Source organism: Anomalospiza imberbis, chromosome 2 (assembly GCF_031753505.1).
Source record: "Anomalospiza imberbis isolate Cuckoo-Finch-1a 21T00152 chromosome 2, ASM3175350v1, whole genome shotgun sequence".
NCBI lineage: Eukaryota > Metazoa > Chordata > Aves > Passeriformes > Viduidae > Anomalospiza > Anomalospiza imberbis.
Window position 1 is genome coordinate 78,451,918 of NC_089682.1, and position 17,766 is coordinate 78,469,683.

General features: G+C 46.4%; 1 long non-coding RNA gene across 1 annotated transcript; it reads right to left on the minus strand.

The window, feature by feature from the left end:
- Window positions 1–720: 720 nt before the first annotated feature.
- LOC137469333 (uncharacterized) lies at window positions 721–6,200 on the minus strand. The gene is made up of 2 exons (XR_010996446.1): window positions 1,351–6,200; window positions 721–1,240 (listed from the first exon to the last, which is right to left on the minus strand). It is a non-coding gene; the product is annotated as an uncharacterized lncRNA (long non-coding RNA).
- Window positions 6,201–17,766: the final 11,566 nt, after the last annotated feature.

Genomic DNA, 17,766 nt, shown 5'->3' on the forward strand with positions numbered 1-17,766 from the left:
CTCTCCATTACCCTTCATGATGGTGAAATCCCTCAGTTCTCTCTCCCTTCACTGGTGGCACTTTTTTTTCTCCCATTACCTCTGCAGTTTTCCAAGCTTGCAAGTAGGGCAAATCACCAAAGTCAGTAATCTTACGAGGAGCAATATTCCCATAGCTCCTGTTAGCTTTTAAAATGGAAACACCCCGGACAGAGAGACAGAGTGCGATTTTTTTTTTTCTTTTTCTTTCTTTTTTTTTTTTTTTTTTTTTTTTTTTTTTTTTTTTTTTTTTTTTTTTTTTTGCTTGTCGTCGCTTTTTTCCTAATAGAAACCGTTCTCTTTCAGTTTTTTCTGAGCACTTCTGGCTCTGGCATGGGAGACATGCACTGACTGGGAGGGTCCCCTGCGTGTGCAGGGCAAACCCGGGAGCCCGGCGGCTCCCTGCAGTGGGACTCGGGATCTCTGTCCCCGTCGCCTGCCAGCCGCCTGCAGTTCTGCAGCGCTCGCAGCAGGTGCTGCTGCTGCCACGCCGGGTGTACCGGCAAACACCAAGTGCATCCCACGGCATCGCCACGCTGGGACAAGAGGGGGAGACGAGCTCGCTCTAGGGACCCTATTAAATATGGATCAAAACCTCTCCCCACCCCCAAACGTGTTTAGAATAACACTTTGCTCTGGGGCTGGGAAATACTGCAGCACAGTCAAAGGAAATGATCAACCATGAACCCACCTGGAAGTGGCTGATATAAAAATTAACTTTAAATCCACTGATGAATGCAGAAAAACCCTCCAGAGGACTTTGAACCTAGGGTTTGTTTGGAAACTCACTGCTGGAATTTGAGGTCGTTGCTTTTCTGTGCGATGACCAGCAGCCACCACCTGAAAACTGCGTAGCCTGTGGATGCACCTACTAAGAAGGCCAAGAGCACTGTGGTTTGTGTCATAAATAATGTGCGCAGCAGGACCAGAGTAGTGATCATCCCCCTGTATTCAGCACCGGTGAGGTCACACCTCCAACCTTGTGTTCAGTTTTGGGCCCTTTCCTTGCTGATGGCTGTTTAGGAGAAGGGTCACATCAGAGCCAGGATGAGCTCTCTCTCCATGCCTGCTTGGTGAGCCTAGGCAAGAGGCAGGAAGGCAAGGAAGCCTTGAGACTCTTGTGCCACAACCATGTGCCATGGCTCAGTCTGCCTCTGTTACCCCATCAGCTTGCCACTGCACAGGATATAAAAAAAATTGATCTTGATTGTGATTCAGCTGCCTGGTTAAAAAAAAAAAAAGAAGAAAATTAAAGGGAAAGAAGATGAAAAGAGCTTTGTTAGCTATGGCACAGAGGGATTATGACAGGCTCTCTGGCTTGGGAGTCCTCACCATTGGTGTGGAAGTTTCCCCACTGCCTTGTGTTGGCATTAGCAGCTGGGATCTCTGGGAACCTCTTGCTCTGATCTTTGATACCAGGTGCAGTTACAATAAATAATGAGTATTTGAAAGTACTGCAGGAGAGAGAACCTTCTGGTGTCCTTTGCCTAGAGTAACCAGACCATGCAATCCCTGGACACAGTGGTGCTACATCTGTGTGGAGGCATTCTTGTGGCACAGTGGGGAGCAGAAGTCAGGGGCCCTATGACTCCAAGTAGCCTGTGCTGCAGGTTTTGAGGAGGTGAGGGAGCACCCACATCTATACATGAACTCCACAGGTCTGGAAGAAGCTCCAGAAAAGTCTTCCTTGAGTCTGATGGCCATGAAGGCTATGGAGAAGCACTCTCCTCCTGAGCAGCGTTGCTCTCCTGAGCCAAGAAACCAGGCCTATCTCTTACCTTGTCCAGTTTTTCAGGGCTGTCTTCTTGGCCTCTGCCTCCAGCTCTGCACTGCTGAATTTCCAGCTGCTGCTGTTACCCCAAGGTCTGTGCTTGCAGCCAGTTGTGAGGCACCAAACCCATCCATGTAAGCTGCATCCTGATTGTTGGCCTTGTGCTCAGACAGAAAGTGCTTGGGGAACTCCATGGGGACAGAGGAAAAATACCATTGAAAGAGTTGTGGATCCTGCCATGGCAGGAGAACTGTGGATGGCTTAGTGGTTGATGTTAACTGCAGGGACTTTCTGCTACATGACACGGTCATGCCCTATGGACCTGATCGATCCCTGCACACACCTGGCTGAGCAAGTGCATGGGACACTGCCACATGGTTCCAAGAGTTTCTTTCTCTCGTGAAGATTGTGTATTGAAGCTGCTGGAGCACATTCACCTTGGAATGTGCACCTCTCAGTGTTTACAGTGGGGTTCCTTGCTTTCACACCCACACCACCACCTTTCCCCTGTGTAGAGGTGCCTGAAGCTGAGCTGTTTTTCTTCTAACTCAGGCATCCGTAGCTGCATGCTTTGTGCTGCCAGAGCACAACCATTTACGTAAGGGTTTTTTTTAATTTTTTTTTTTTTGTCCTGGAAGTTCTTGCAGACAGGATGGGTACGAGGGACTTTGTCCTGCCAGGCAGCTAGATAAGGCACTCAGTGATTCAGCATTTATTGCACCCTACACAGATTCCTCTGTTATCATACCAGCAGGAATGTGGGGCTAGAAGGGATCTCCTAGTCATCATCAAATTTCCCAGCAATGACAAACAGTGAGTCATAAAGTCCCTCTTGTTAATTTATCACAGTCCATCTTAAGTCATTGGGAATTTTCTTGGCAGGTTATTCAAGAACTTCACTTTGACAGAAGGAAACTTGTTTCTGATTTGCAGCCCACATTTTTTCATAGCCTATTTTTGTCTACTTGTTCTCATGCCAGTGCTATCTTCTAGTTAGTAGCTGTGCTTCCTTCCCATTCTCCAACCTACTCTCTTACATGCCGATGAAGAATGTGGCCTCTTCTTCCCAGGATCCCTGGTCTACTCAGAGAAGAGACTGTCTATTTTTAGTTCCCTCTATCAGCTCCTGCCTACCCCTCTTTCAGTCTGCAGGAAGGCTTTGAGGAAGAGCCCTGGTTTTATTTCTACCAGGTCATACCCTTCCCTTGGCAGCCATGTGAGGATGGCTGCATACACTGTTCCCTGCCTCCAGCAGCAGAGGAGGCCCAGAGTGCTGGGGCAGGATCATGCTCACCTTTGAAAAGAGAGAAGAAATACTCATTGAGAGTTAGGACATCAGAAAGGCAGGCCAGAAGCAGGCAAAATTCCTGAGGGTCATCAGGAAGCTGACATTTTCTCTGCAAGTCTGCAATGGCCCTCGGGTTCCCAGCACCCATTGGGTCCTGGATTTACCATCAGTATGTTGATAATCTCACAGAAGGGCTGTCCATCCATGTTTCCTTTCAACACACCTCCTGCAATTGCTGAGAGATGCCCCTCTGCCTGGTGAGTGCAGAAACCATGAAGAGCTTTTATTTCTTGGAGTTTATCATGGCTTAGAAAATCCATGAGGACCCGAGTTCCTTAGAAAGCCCCTGGTACCTCTCAAGGGGTTCACAGAAGGAGAAAATGAAAGCACACCCCTCTGCAGTGTCCTGATGACATGATCCAACATAGGAATAGCGTGGATATTTTATTAGAAAAGGTGAATATAATGAGCAAGGCACCTTTCTGGAGTTGTTCACTGGTTTCCAGGCAATTGCATCTCATATCTAACCCAAATGAGTCGGGTGATATTTCAAACCAAAGAGAACAGCAGGAATAATATTAGCTGATGCAATCGCACCTTGAATTTACAGCAGTGTTAGGCTGCAAATGCTAGTGCTAGATCCATGAGCACTAGGATAGTCTGTACATGATTACAGCAAATTCAAACCCTGTTGGAAAGCAGCTGGGTTTTGGTTGGGTATTTTTTAACAGTCCCTCAAATAGAGGTGGATAAAGACTTCCATTCCTCTGACAGGTGAATCTTACAGTGATGGCGAACTACACTTTGGCAAGTATCAGTTAATTTCCTTGCTATTACAACCTTTTTCATGCCAGTAACAAAAACACATTTAGAGCTCTCCTGCTTCTGCAGTCCATTCTTCACAACCCTCCAAAGGTGAGGCCTTTTTCCTAGTTCTGCAAATAACTGACAGGAGTGTGCTGCAGTCAATGGGGGAGCCAGGCTCTCCCTTCCCTGGAAGCCCAGCTTTACTGGGTACCTACTGTGCCTCAGAACAACACCTTTGGGCTAAATACTCACTGCCTTCTCATGGAATAAAGCTCCCAGCCCCCACTGCTTTCAGCCACAGCTGCCTGAGTGCATCTGAATTAAGCCTTTAAAGCAGACAAACCCAACAACAACAAAGTGTATCCAAGGATGACATGGGGTCTAATTTACTCAAGGAGGAAACTTGGGGGTCAACAGCATTGTCTCTTCTACTGACTGTTATACTCCTATCAGAGACAAAAACCACGGTCTCTTCTGTCACTCATTGGCATCCGGCATTCAAGTGCCATCTCCCTGAGTTGCATCAAGATTTCTTCACTATATGTTTGCAAAACTGGATCTGAGTGTTTCAGCAGCAAGGCCTCAGTGACCAGTAGGACCTATGAAAGAACAGGAAAACAAGAGCTGATGCTCCCAGGTGAGTCCTTTTTAATTTCCTTAAACAGCAGGTTTTGCATGGCAATGAAAATCCCAAATGTCAAAAGTGAGAGGCCAGAGAAGATGGAGAAGGAGTTCAGACAACAGTCTGGAGTATTAACAGGGGAGACCAATGTTTTTGCTGCTGAGTAGTTGCTATATGTGGGTGGTTTGTTCACAACAGCTGGTTTTAGTGAATTTGAATAATATTTCTGTGCATGTTCATGCATATATTTGTGACTTTACACAGAGGAAAGACATCCCACTTTCTCAGGATCATCTCACTGTCTGGAAAAATTGGAATTTGACAGTCATCAATTAGAAATAGAAAAGAACCCTGCTCCCCATCAGCAAGCATGCCATTTCTACCACGAGGCAAAGATTTTTCTAGATAATGACAGCATTAGAAACAACCCCACAAGCATGTGAGGTATGTCTGGTAAAGCACTTAAATAAAAAAATTGTCTTGCAGCTTTCCACTAGGAAAGATGAGTGTCCTGCAACACAATCAGACCCTGGGCTGCAGGGGGGCCACACTCCTACAAGAATAGATGACACCTCTATGCTGGACACAGCAGGGGCCTATTTATTTTACAGAATTGGGCCATCCTCCCCCTGATCCAGACAGCATCAATCTTGCAGCAGCAGCAGCAGCAGCAGGAGGTAGGGTAGGTTTTGCAGTGACCACCTACCTTCCAGTACAGCTGGAAATCTAGGAACAATATAGTTTCCAACGTTATTCAGTAGATTTCAAGATTGGTGCCAAGCCCTGTGTGGCCAACAGCTGAGCTACAGAGATTCTGTCTCTCCTTTTACAGGATTATTGTAAAATAATTTCTCTCCATGAGCAGTTTAGGCTGTTCTAATGCACAGTCATAAATGAGACATTGACTTCTAAAGAACTTCCTTCCCTTAGGGTGGCAGATGAAGGAACGGGTCACAGCTTTGTTCTGCCGCAACATGCCTGGAAGCGTTGAGAGACATGCTTTCCTCACAGGGAAATTTCCACTGTCTCCTTGAATTTGCAAGTTTGCAACCTACCTGTGGAGTATAAAGGAAATGCTGGGCTGACCAAAACAGATGTAAGAAATCGATTTGCTCATGCCATTCAAGCAGCAAGAGCTGTTCTGCTGATGTCTGTGTCTGTGGGAAAGAGCACAGTGACTTTCACTTTTGACATAAACCTTGTGGCTTTTTTTTCCAGCAACTTAGCAAATAGGCCCAAGCCCAGGATAAGAGAAATACCTTTAATAAACCTGAATATCATCTTTGTTAAAAAACCTGATCAGTGTAAGGGAATTCATGACACTGTGCTGAAAAGGATATTGCTCAGACTAATTCTGCTGCTCAAGCAAATTGCTCCTTTAACACTGCCTATGACTTAAGTCCTCAGTATAATACCACTATTTTTATGACTCAGCAGTCACCAATTGAATAAATTAATTCAGGGGATGTTTCAGCTAATGACGAGTTTGTCCTGCAGCAAAACAGTCTCCAATGAAGAGTAAAATATTAGAGGCCCGGAGTATGCAGCAATTAGCAGATTTTGATCATTGATGAGAATAGAAACGAGAAAAACAAAGGTGAAAAAAAAGTGAAATACTTTATGATTGCATTATCTAACAATTAACATTCCTATGCATAGGGGTGCATAATATCTCCTGCATATTAAGGCTGCACAGCATTTCCTATAAAAATATCTTGGATTCACTCACTTCTAATTTTCAGAGTGATGAAAAGTTAAAATTAAAGTGATTCAGGACATTAACAAGAAGAAGACTAAAAAAAATCCATTGGTCCCATTTCAAGCATGTCTTAGTTTTTTGTCTGAGACACACCATACAAACTGGAAATCTAGATTTTATGGGTCTTGACAAAAGCTATCGAAACTGGACCACACTTTATGACTTTGAGAAATCATAGACCACATAGGTCTATGGAGACTTATTAGCACTTACTGGACAAAAAGCCATCCCCAAATCATCCCTGTGAAGTCCTGGTTGAGTATATTCTGTGTCCTTGCAGCTGCTGGAGCACCCATCACCTGGGCTGTGCACAGGTGGTGGCCAAGCCCCCTCACCTGCCAGGCATTGCAGTGGGAGGCTGCACTGAGCTGAGAGCAAAGTGGGGTTTATCTCATTAGGTGATGACCACCACACTGGCTGTGAAGCAGCATGGCAGGAGGAGTGGTTGTGATAGCCAGATGTGGGAGGAAAGAGATAAATCTGTTTGAAAAATCTGCTGTGACTGGGGCTGAATAGCTGAGGGAGGAGGTGGTGTAAGAGGGAAAGATGGTCTGACTGGGGGGAGGCAGGACCGGGGGGAGGCTGATTTTCTGAATTAACAATGAACAGCAATGACAACAGAGAGAAGGATTAAGCCACCAAGGATTTAGGGTTTGGGAGCAGGTGTTGGGCAAAAAAGAAGGTGAGGAAGTAGGGAAAATAGCATAAGTCAAAAAAAGGTGTGATGGCAGGACAAGCCAGGGGACTGGGAGGGGGACAGAGTTAGGGTGTGGGCATGACTTGAGGTGGGATTTAACTAGTGGAGGCAAGAGTGGCAAGAGGAAAGACCCTGACTTGACAGTGGTGGGACAGGGAGCAGAAGATGTAGCAAAGGACTGTTTGCTTTCAAGGGTCTGAAAAAAGAAAAGGATTGGAGAGAACATGGATGACAAGAAGCAAAAAGCTCCTGGTGGTACATACTGTTCTCCAGAGTTTGGGATGGAACCGAGGCAACATTAGATTTTTGTCTTATCTGCTCCCAGCATGTGGATCTGAAAGGCAAGTTTCTGGTGCTTCCCCGCCTACTGCCACCCTAACCTTTGTTAGTTGGAGAGGTCACAGTCACCTTGGTTTTCTCTGCCAGTCCCTGGAAGAGGTCTTTGTCAGGAGGCTCTTATAAGGAGTGAATGTGCATATCATGGCATCCTTGCTAAGCTGGGTTGGCTTTAAAACAAACTGACCAGGATCCTAAAAAGCAGGACACTGTAGTCTGTGCCAAAATGGCTCTGAAATCAAGCATTCAGAAGTTACAGAAAACTGGAATTAAAACAATGTGCACAAACCTAATTTGGCTTAATTTTGGCATGTATGACTTTGTGGAAAAGAGGCCTGGAAGGGACCTCAAGGAGCCATCTGGGGACTCCAGTCGATCTCTTTCTCCCAAGGCAGGAACAATTATTCCTAGATGATTCTTGACAAATGTTTTTTTAATCTTCTTTGGTGAGACAGACATTAATTACAGGGTCACATATTTTTTTCTTAATGGCATCCTGCCTTAGTGCATAAAATATACTGGGACCATGCTGTGAAGGAGACTGGGAACACAGCTGGAGAAAGGACAGGCTCATGGTTCAGCTTGTGGACTGCTGCCCTGGAGAACTGTCTGTGCTTCAGAGTTCCTGGGTGGTCATGTAAATCCAACTTCTCCCAGGCAGTAATTAATTGTGTTTTCTCCATTTTCTGGGTGCACAGTTTGAAAATACTGACTCTGATTTATTTGTCCATGCTTGGTGCCCTGTTTCGATGCAGTCTTAGGGCTTTAATTTTACCACCACCACCCAGACCGCCCAGACCTGGCATTGGTTCTCACAGAGTGGGAAATAAAACCGAAGTTCTTGTGTGCCATACTCAGCGCTGTCATATGTCACTCTTCTCCCACTTCTCATCTGACCCTGCCCAGTGCACTCTGTCAGCTTCCATCTCCCTGGACCTTCTTTACTCTGCTGAAGGCACATGTATGATACCTCACAGTCATGAATGTGATTCCCAGATCATCTATTTTTTTTTTCATGGACAATTCTTCTGAGTATTTTCTAAGTTCAGGTTTCTCCACAACCACCTCATCCTCAGAGGTACATGCATTCAGTGCAATTAATTACACCAATAATTAATTACCTCAGGGAAAAATCAGCAAAACACACAAGAACCAAGAGCATATAGGACACCAGGAGCTACTGCAGTGATTCACAGAATCGTCACAGGAATGTGGAGGATGGAAGTGACCTCTGGAGATCATCTAGTTCAACCTCCTCTTATTCAAGGTGGGTCAGCTATACCTGGTTATCCAGGACTGGGTCCAGTCAGGTTTTGTACATTTCCATAGATGGAATCATAGAATAGTTTGAATTGGAAGGAACCCTAAAGATCACCTCGTTCCAGCCCCCGTGCTGTGGCAGGGATACCTCCCACTAGACCAACTGTGCTCAATGCCCCATCCAACCTGGCCTTGAACACTTCCTGCACAACTTCTCTGGGCAACCTCTTCCAGTGCCTCAACGCCCTCACAGTAAAGAATTGGATACATGGTAAAGATGAGACTCCATGACCTCTCCAGATCTCTGATGACCCGCAGAGTAAGAAGATGTTTTCTGGTGTTCCAGTGGAATTTAATGTTTTAAATAATGCCTATTGCTTCTTGTCCTGTCAGCAGGCACCTATCTCCCTCTTCTTCATTCTCTCCCACTAGATATTTATACACACTGATGAGATTCCTGCTAAGCCTTTTGTTCTCTGGAATGAGTAGGATAAACAATCCCAACTCTCTGTCTTCCCTCACATGAGATGTGCTTCAGTCCCTCAATCATCTTTGTGCCCTTTGGCTGGAGTCATTCCAGTAAGTCCCTGTCTTGTACTGAGGAGGCCAGAACTGGGCACAGGACTCCACATGAGACTGACTGGATTCTAATTCCCCAGATGCTTCTTCTTGTCCTCTTGAAGATAAGAGTGGCTTTTGGCTTTCTTCCAGGCTCAGGAACCTCTCCTGATCAGTGTTATCTTTTAAAGAGTGGCCTTTTAATGACATTATCCAGTTTTCTCAGCACTTTTGTGCCCCTTGCTCAGGGGCCTGGGATTGCTGAAGGACACTGTCATCAGTAAGGCTTCCTCCTGGGCTACCTACCCCTGCTTCCACCTTTTGTGCATTTCCTTTTTATGTCAGAGTTTAGGCATGACCTCTTTGCTCATCCACACATGCCTCCTGCCACCATTGCTTGATTTTCTTCTTGTCAGGGTGAACCACTCTTGAGCTTTAAGGAGATAATTAAACAGTTCAGCCCTTGGTTTCTAGATCTTGATGCTTATTGTGGCCAGAGCAAGATGTTTCAGAGCATTTTATAAATGTTCCGATACATCCACACTTAGAGAGTGATTTGAATTCAAACAGCACATTTCCAAACAGCACTCTTTACCAAAAAAAAAGGGATCAGTGTTATCCAGGTTCTTGCCCATCAGCGATATCCTGCATCAGTGACTTTCAGAGTCCAGTTAGAAATGTAACTGTCTTCCTGTCACCTTGTGGGAGGCTTCTTACTCCAGAGGCCACTTACCAAGCAGGTCTTTCTACAGTCCTTCCATGCGTGTAGAGAAGAGACAGGCTCCTCTAGGGGCACTTTAAAAGCAACCACACTTGAGAATTAGAATAATCTCCTGGCGAAGTGTTTCACCTTCCAGTGACTAGCACAAACTTCTACTTTAAGTGTATGAAATATACAATAACTGCTTAATTTAAAAATACTCCCTTCTACTGCTTTTGAAAGTGCCGCCTTTCCTGTTAATTGCATTGTGCCCTTGTTCCCGTGCTATGAGGCAAAGAGAATATCCTTTTGAACTCAGAATGGCATCATCAGCTTGATATGGCTTAAATCCAGTCCAATTAAAAATACATAAATGTGGCACTTCCCTTAAGTCAGATGTCCTGAAATGACTCCTTTATAAAATGGCATGGTTAATTCTCGCAGGCCTTTTCTGCTTGCAGACTCTTTTCTTAGGGGTCATTTATAGTGTCTCCTGCTCCAATCACGATAACCTGGTTTAAGCTCACCCATTTCCTTTCTGCGTCCTTACATGCCTGCTCATTGTTGCCTGTTGAGTTCAACCTTGCTCACGCTGCTGGCTTGCAGCCTCTGCAGGGTCTGAGAGGAGTGCTCATCCAAGTCTTGCAGAACAGCATGTGAGCAATAGCGGCTGGGCTAGATCAGGAGATAAGCTTTGCTGACCATTAGCAAAACAATGGACTGTACGCTCAGTGCTGCTAAATACACAAAATAAACAGGGAGAGGAAAAAAAATAGGTTCCTCGTAACAATCACGGTCACAAAATGTTCAGGAGGAAAGGCGATTCTGGAAAAGATTGGTTGGGCTTATTTTTTTAAGGAATGCAATTGTTTCCATTGATTTCTAGGGCTTTTTGGTGCTTTCATGCTACTGGTTTCTTGCTTCCAGCTGGTTAGATCTTGCTGCCTGATCCCGAATCCTGCCTTTTAAAAAGGCTTTTGAATTATGTCTAATAGGCTGAAGCAAAAGCAACATGGGTTGTTAGCCTGATCAAATTAGGTGTGCGGAGTGTAAAAGATTTTATGATGTCAAGCAGTCTGCAGGGAATTAGGGGAAAGAGTCATGATTTATGGGAAACACCCAGGACTTGAGTTTTAAAGATACAGCAGAGAGTCTTCTCTGTTCTGATTCCTATGCCTACTTTTAAGTTTTGTGTTTGCAGACCCTCTAGTCTCTCCACACATTTGCTAACTTTTTATATTTGATAGCTCAGTTTCAGTGCCATATTTTCCCAGATGTTTTAGAGATTTGAGAGAGAGCTCTCCATTTAAAAACAGCTGTCTCTCCATCTCAGGGCAAGGACAGCTGTCAACACCAGATGTACAATGCAAATGCAGCAACAATTAGTAACGATTTGCCAGCCAAAGATGAAGGAAGTAGTGTGTGATAGTGATTAGTGAGCAGCCAGGGACAGGGATCATTAAATCAATTAAGAGTGCTTGGCAAAACCTCAATGAACTAAATGAAAATACTGTTGCGTTTTTGGCCACTTCATAATTAGCTGTGCATTTTCTCCCAGATTCTGAAGAGAATCACCACTTTTAATTCAGGGCTGCAAAGTAGAGACCCCAGTTCACAGGAGAGACATACAACAGCACAAGGTCACTGCTGTAGCTGATGTATGACCAAGGTTTGATGGCTCTATTCAACCATTTTGCTATGTGTTTTCTATTGCAGAGCACTAATTTCTTTCTGCAGACGTACTGTAGCACGGTTTGTCTTGTGGATATCAAGAACAGCTCTAACCCACCAAGCACTATTGTCCTCTTTCTCCCTCGCAGAGCTGGCTGTCCTGGGGAGACCTGTATCCATGCAGTCATTCTCAGCCAGGGTAAAAACAGCTGCAACAGCAAGAGCTGGATGAGCATTTCACTGCAGTTAAGGACAGTAATTTTGCTCGGCAGAGAGCCCTTCCAGCAAGGACAGCATCTCAGGCAGACTTCACCAGGCCTATTGCTGCTTTCTTTGCTGCTTTGGTGATGCAAACATCTATTCTCAGCAACCTTTTCTCCTGTTGGCACCTTGCACCATGTGCAATGCTTTCTTTCCAAAACCTGTTTCAATAGGAACTAGCGAATCCTCTTCCTGCATTTGTGAGAAGGCACAATAAACCTCATAACTCTGGTGCAACATCCCCCAGCTGTCTGAAGGAAGTGGAGAAAAATCTCCTTTGTTGGCTGTTGTGCCTGGATCCTGATACAACTTCTAGGTCACTGTGATGACTTGGAAAGCCAGCCTGGCTCTTTTCCCCTGCACATGCCTCTTCCATACGTCTACCAAGATCCAGCTAAAGAGTAGTCCTAATCCTGGGGCTGTAGTTAAGGCTGTCTATCCCTCCAGGGTTTTCTCAAAATAACTGAAGGCCTCAGGAATCAGGCTGGCTTTAACTCTCTTTACTTTGAAAGTCTCCTCAACAGCGAGTTTGGAAGTTGATTGGGGAAGCCGGGAAATTACAAGCATGGGACATCCACAGGGCCTTCCACCAAAACTGTAGTACAGAGAGAGCAAAGGGATGTCGGTCTTGGGCTGCTTGTCTGAATCTAACGTGAGTGAGACCATACACACAGAAGAGACCAACATTTTTTCTAGATTTGAACCCTTTCAGATTCCTGAGGAAATGGGCATAGATGCTGCTTTCCAGAAAACAAGAATCTGGAAGACTTGTCAAAAGCTCATTAGCCTGATAGAGCTTCTCTGGCTCTGGACACCATTGTTTTCCAGGGTTATCTATGAAGACAGTGTGGTCAGACATATCCTGGGGCAAAGGCAACTGTCCAACTGAACAAGATATTCTCCTGGCATGATGGGAAACCTGATGCTTTTGTCAAGAGCCAGTGGATAAAACTAACCTGAAACCTGTGCAGAACATCAGCAGGGAGAACTTAATTCCACAGAAGGATGCATCTGCCTGAGTCACTGATGTTTTCCACGTGTTGCAATATTCCCATGAACCTGTATTTGGTGTCTCTGCTCATTCACCTCCACTACAAATTGGAATAGAAGTAGCTCTGTTACATTGACCTGTTTGGACCACTCGGCTTTATCGGTTCTGACAAACTTACCTAAAGTCTTGCAAGGACTAGGAGAACCCACGCACATCCAGATCAGCAAAACATCAGCTGTCTTCCGAAGCAATTGTTGGTGATGACATATTTTGTGACAGGAAGTGATTACAACATAGTGGGTTCTCAGGATTAAAAATTTGTGTCCTGCTCAGAAACATACATGCAACTGGTATGTTCTAAACATAGATTCCTTTGAGTTTTGTTCTGAGACAAAAATCAAAACCACTTTTCAGGATTTATTGTTTAATCATTAACACCTAGGCAATTGGTAAATTTGTTACTGTTACAATCACTGCTTTTCCACTGGGAAAAAAAAAAGCGAAGTTAAAGTTCAACCACAACTACTGAGTTTGCCCATGCCAATCAAACAAGAGACAAGCCATTACAATGTCTCACTAAATTGTTCTCCGGATAATTGCCTTAGCAATATCAAGGAGTTAGATTCAAGATTGGTAGATCCATTAATATAATTTAGATTCTCTAGCATAGCAAGGTTCAAAGCAGCCTTGAATCATTGCATCCTTATCAGACTAGCAAGAGGTAGGCCTGTCACCATGCCTTTTGGTGGAATGACCCAGCAAGAGCTGCAAGGTAAGCAAACAGAAAATCTTCCTGCTGATCACTTGAAAAGGAAGCAATGGAGAAAGAAAATAGCAGTTCCTGTGCAGGAACGTGTCTACCAGTTCCTGTTGGAGCAGGCCTATTCAGTGTCTGATTAGAATGATTGAAGTTTATTGTTGATATATGAAATGCAAACAGACAAATGAAAACCCCAAAACAAGCAAACAAAACCCCTCCCCTCCTCTTCTCCTGAGCTCCTTAGAGCTTTGTTCTACCCAGAAGTTGTACCAATTTTCCAATTCACTGCCACCTTATGGCATTTCAGAGAGATAACACCTCAGTAATTTCTCTCGGACACTTCACGTATTCAGGCAACCTCCCTGGGCACTTGCACATTACAGAGACATGGGAGCTGTAAAACTGCCCCATGCATCCAGACTTGGAACAATATTGATGCTTGGGATGCTGAATTATAACAGCGTGTGAAAACTGATCATTAAAACGTCAATTCTATTTATGTTTGCAGATTCTAAGGGGAGGTCATTTCATCAGCCAAGGGGCCAAAAATAAATATGGACTTTGCAATGTTGTCGAAAGAGAATCTTTCAGTCTAAAAAAGCAACTAGCTCATTCATGATTGTCACAAATGGTTTTAATTATCAGTCCATTTTTGAAATTGAGGATGAAAGCTTAATAAATGCCCTTATTGTGTGTTTAGGGTTTTTCTGAGAGTAGTCTTAGGTAAGGAAAGAATCTATGAAAGACCAACAGAAATTGGAGGTGCTTTATGCTTTTCCATCCCCTCAAATACATCACAATTTTCCTTTAAAACACAGTTGTGGTTTCCTGGTGGATGTGAAGGTGCTACAACTTGAATGGACAGGCTTTGGAGACTTGGTTGCTTAATTATGAAATGGAAATATGTGCAGGATTGCCAAATATGAAATACTGCAGCTGGGATTTTTGTAATATGCATTCCCCCTGTGGATGGGTAGGCTTGGTATTCAGAAAAGTGTTATTAGTAGCAACCAAGTTGTGGTTTTGATATAGATTACTTTGATATTGAAGAGGAAACAGGGTGATTTTAAAGAAAAAAAGCAGATAAAGGTTTACCAGATAAATGAGGACAAGCACAAACTTATTTTCATGAAGTAGCTTGTTCTCTGTAAGTAAATGAAGTTGATTTCCCATTTTTATTATCAAGTTGTAGACTCATTACAAAGCTTTAAGGGACATTTTTCAAATGGGCACCATCAGTATAAATTATGCATCGGTCTGATTTTTATGTACCACTATCATGACTAACAGCAAATGCTGAAAAACAAAGACCTCTCCCTCCCCCCACCTGCTGTTTTTCAGACTGCCAACTTTTTCAAGAAACAAAGCTCGGCTGTCTCTCCTAAGTCAGTTCTCCTGTTTACATAGTAATTTGAAATAACTTTGTCAGAAAATAAGAAAATGTGATTTGTGTTAGCATTTTGATGGCCAAAGCCAGAAAAAAATAATGACTGGAATGCCTGGTGGTACATTTCAGGTACAGGAGAGCTGGCCACTGCCTGGTGGCATATTTACTTTGTTGTTTTATGTAAGAATGCTCTTCAGAGAGCTAACCCAATCTGTAACCCTAATTTTTGACAACTGCTCTGCCAAACGGGAGAGAGAAAATGTCATTTTCACTGTTGGCAGCTCATTGAAGCTGTGTCTAAGTAACATTTGACACAGTGGTGTCTCAGAGGGGGGCTGGAACAATGAGTATGGTAGGGTGGCTTAGGGTGGCTGCAGTAGCACTCCTATGCTGTGACTTCAGTGTCTCTTAGCCCTTGCTAGGGCACACCACTCTCACCGGTCAGGTTCCCAGCTGTACAGAGCTGCACAGGTAGGTCCTGAAGAATCAAGCCTTAAACAGTCCCGTGGCCTTTATAGTAGGTAAAACCACTCATCATTTATCAGGCAAGAAAAAAGGCTTCCAACAAGCCAACCACCCCAGGGCAACCAAAGTGCTGAACAGGACCATTTTGAGACACTGGGTTTGTTTTTGACTTTGGAAAACAGCTCTTGCAAAGGATAAATTTCAGCTGCCTTTGGCCAGGTCTTTGTTTGGTCACATAGCAATGGTGTTCAGAACAGGGCTGCAAAAAAAGTAAATCTGGCAATATTTTGATGCCTTAAAAGAAAACAGCAATCTTAGTCTCTAACACTGGCAAAATATGTTTCTGCTAGTCCAAGTTATTTTGTTTGTGGTATAAACTATTCTGGCAAGAGCACTTTTTTTTTTTTTTTTTTTTTTTTTTTTTTAATGGCAAAAGCAAGCGGTGCTCAGTTTTTGCTGATGTCTGCCGAGTAATTTCACTGAGTTCACAGCAGGCAGCAGTGCTCTAGTGCTGGCTGTGCCAGGACTGGGAGCTGCTGCCCCCAGGGATGCTCCAGAGCCCGGAAGAAGGACAAGTTCTTCCAGAACAGTGCCTGGAACTCCAGCCAGGGCCAAGCTCAATCTACTTATGGTGGCAGTGGGACCTAACTCTGAGGGTGTTTAGTGCCTCAATACAAACAGTGTTTCCTGTGAGGAAGCCTTGCTGTTAACAGCTGAAATGGGAGGACTTTCTATGAGAGCCTTGATCTTCTTTCCCCTGCTTGGCCCAGTTTGTGCAGAATGGGTTCACCATCGCTTCATGAACCACATCCATGACTGTTCCAGTCTCTGGTCTCCTGCCAGAAAGCTGCAGAGGGACTGTTCACAAGAGCTTGTCGTGACCAGGCAAAAGGGAATGGCTTCAAACTGAAAGAGGGTAGGGTTAGATTAGGTACTCAGAAGAAATTCCTTACATGAGGTGGTGAGACACTGGAACAGGCTGCACGGAGGAGCTGTGGTTGCCCCATCCCTGGAAATGTTCAAGGCCAGGTTGGATGGGCTTGGAGCAACCTGGTCTAGTGGAAGGTGTCCCTGCCTATGGCAGGGGGGTGGGAACCGAAGGGTCTTGAAGAGCCGTTCCAACCCAAACCATTCTATGATTCTATGACAGCACTGCGCGCGTCAGCGCCATTTCCTTCACGGCTCAATGAAGCAGAACCGCAACACTTCTGTGCCTGACGGGTTTTAGGCACAAACCCCACGATTCCGAGTTCCCTTTCGCGCTGCCCCAAACACGCTCCCGGCGGGACGGGCCGCGGGGGCGCGCCTGAGGGGCGGTGCCCGACCGCGCTGCGCGTGCGCGCTGCCCTCCCCCGGCCCCCACAGAGGTGAGCGGCCGTGCCCCGTCGGGAGCGGGCGCGCCCGTGGCCCCGCGCCTCGCGATTGGTCCCCTGCAGGCAGCCTCATCGCCGCCAGCCAATCGCAGCCCGCGGCCGCTCTCCGCCTCGGGCTGCGGCTTGAAGACGTCCCAGGGCTGGGTGACGGAGGCAGCGCGCCCCCTGATTGGCTCTGCCTCCTCGGCTCCACTCGGGTTGGCCCGGCGATGGCCGGAAGAGAGCCCTCCTTTCCATTGGCCGCCCGCCCGCGCTGCTAGGGCGGCGGCGGCGTGCTCCGATTGGGTCTCCGCTTCACTTCGGGGAGAATCGGTCGCGCCCGCGGTGGTTCCGTGATTGGTTCCGGCCAGTTACAGGCATTCTTGTAACGGCCTCAGGATTGGTCCCGATAAGGCTCGGGCGTTTCCGTAACGGCCTCGGGCCGGGGGCTCGCGGGCGCGCCGGGTTCTTCGGCCGGGTATTCACAGACGGCGCTTACGGCTGCTCCGCAGCGTGGGGCGGCGGCGGGCACGGGCAGCTGCGCGGCTTTGGCGCACGCACAGAGCGCAGCGGCGGGAGCCCGGCACGCAGCGGAGGGAGCAGCGGGGACAAAGGGACTGATCGGCAGGAACGGGGAGGGGGGCCCGGCGGGAGACTTCAGCCGGGCGGACGAGTCCTATGTGCCTGGGGCGCCTGGGGAAGCCGCAGTAAAAGCAGCAACCGCCGCCAGCGCTCTGAAGCCGGGCTGAGGAGGAGCAGGGAAACCGCCGCCGTCATGGCCCGTGCCGTCGTCGCCGGCCGCCGCCCGCACTACAGCGTGCCCTGCCTGAGCCACGGCCAGCTGCCCGTACGGGCGCAATGAGCGGCCGCACCGCCGGAGCCGCCGCCTCAGCGCCGCACTGAGCAGCAGCGTCAGCCAGCAGCGAGGCCGCCCGACCGCCTCACCCCCCTCCGCGCGCCGCGGATCCCGCCGCCACCACCGGATCCTATTGCGACTCGTTGCCGCATCGCCTCCGCTCGGCGGTGCCCCGAGATCCCTCCGCCAGGGAAAAAAATAGTTCCG